The following is a 2002-nucleotide window of genomic DNA, read 5'->3' as shown; positions in this document are numbered from 1 at the left end:
CGGGCTTGAAGGGGAAAATCTGTCTCGCCTTAAGAAGTGTGTGTGTGGCTTGTCTAAAATTGGCTCGGGGAGCAGAGTCAAACCCTAACCCTAATCCTAACCCTAACCCTAACCCTAACCCTAACCCTAACCCTAACCCTAACCCTAACCCTAACCCTAACCCTAACCCTAACCCTAACCCTAACCCTAACCCTAACCCTAACCCGACACAGTGCCGGAGCCCGACGTTACGCACTGTATGTACTGTGTTACACAACATACTTTCCTTGTTTCCTCACAAACTTTCTCTTTTCTTTTCTTCCGAAGCGCTGTCGCGCTTGCACCTGCAGTGAGCGCCGCCTCCGGCGCACAGTGCTTTAACCCTAACCCTTCCGCCCTGCCGCCCAACCTGCCGTTAGCGGATTTACAGGGCTTACCCACCCACCCAAACTTCTTAAAAGTCCTCTTGTTCTTCGTTTTATACGGCACCTAAGTAACCCTGACCCGGTCCGTGCGAAAACACACTGTGTCACACTGTACAGACCCTCAACCCTCCCAACTTCAACCTTCCTTGTCTAACCCCAACTCTCCTCTCTAACCCTCCCACTCAACCTTAACAGCACCTCGCCTCACCCCACACCTCAGACGTTAGAGGTTGGAGCCCAGAGGTTAGAACTTACCACTCCTACAACCCTTCCTCCCTTCCCTGTTTCCCGCTGTCTCTGGCTTTCCCTTTACCCTTACCCCTTAACCCTAACCCAGTATTGGGTTAGGGTTAGGGTCAGACCCAGAGTTAAGACTCAGCGTCAAGACACTCAACGTCAGACCTCAAGCCCAACTTTTGCCCTCTTAACCACCCCTTCCTTCTGGTACTACCGTTAAGCTCCTTTCCCTAGCCACCCTCTCGACCGCCTGCTACCTTCTTGACCTCCCGGGTCAAACGAAAACTTCGGCTTTTGCATTGGGGTTAGGGTTAGGGTGACGGGTAACCTCTTAGGGTTACAGGTTGGCTTAGGGTGACGGCTAAACACTCCCTCTCTCTCTTTTGCCTAACCCTCTCAAACACCCGCTAGCCTCTTACCTTCCCTGATCAAACGAAAACTTAACGTTTTGCTTTAGGGTTAGGGTTAGGGTTACGGGTTAGGGTTAGGGTTACGGGTAAAAATCCCCTTTGTTTCCTACCACAAACACTTCCCAGCGCAGCCAAGACTAAAAGCCAAAGCTCTCTGTCAAGGTCAGACGTAGACCTATATGTAAAACAAACCCTAACCCCTTCTGCCTATCCCCAACCACTCTCAATACTACACACGGGCCCTTTGCTGGGTTGACGTATCTGATCGTGTCGCTCATCATCGCATCCTGTCCGAAATGGCCGTGCCTCCAGGTCACCCAGATTACCCGTCCTATCATCATTCAAGTCATACTCGTAAACCCTGCTTTTGTCGCTTCCGTCTTTTCATCATTTTTCCCGCCGCTTTCGCTGTCTTGGGCAAGCTCGAGTCATTGCTAGTTGCAGGCCGTGTCCGTCGTTATTATTGAAAGTCTTGGTATGTCGTTGAAAGTGGAGAAATCATTCGCCCCAGATTTATGGGGGGCCGCTCTGGTTTTATGGCCTTCTGATGATCCTTGTCCACAGCGCCCCTTCTAGCCCCAACCCCCTTATATTGCCCCTGTTATCACTGGAACCCTGCCAAAACCTTAAATTATTCCTTAGGCATGCCTACTACAGCCCTTGTGGAGGGGCAAAAGTAGCTCAACTACCCTATTGCTTGAGTTGATATTTAATTTTCTGATTCGAATCTTACCCAAATAAGAACTTATGTAGCATACCCTCGTCTCTGTATGGTACCTTAATACATTAGTTCGCCAAAGCCTTGGCTTTCTACTTAGGGTTTTTTTTTTTTTTTTTTTTTTTTTTTTTTTTTTTTTTTAAAAAAAAAAATTTTCTTTTTAGGTCAGCCTCTTATCCTTCATTTACTTTTATGGTACTCGTTTTCTGGATAGACCTGCCATAATGTTATAT

This window comes from Fusarium oxysporum, chromosome 14, assembly GCF_000149955.1.
Source record: "Fusarium oxysporum f. sp. lycopersici 4287 chromosome 14, whole genome shotgun sequence".
NCBI classification, from domain to species: domain Eukaryota; kingdom Fungi; phylum Ascomycota; class Sordariomycetes; order Hypocreales; family Nectriaceae; genus Fusarium; species Fusarium oxysporum.
This window is presented reverse-complemented; position numbering follows the sequence as displayed.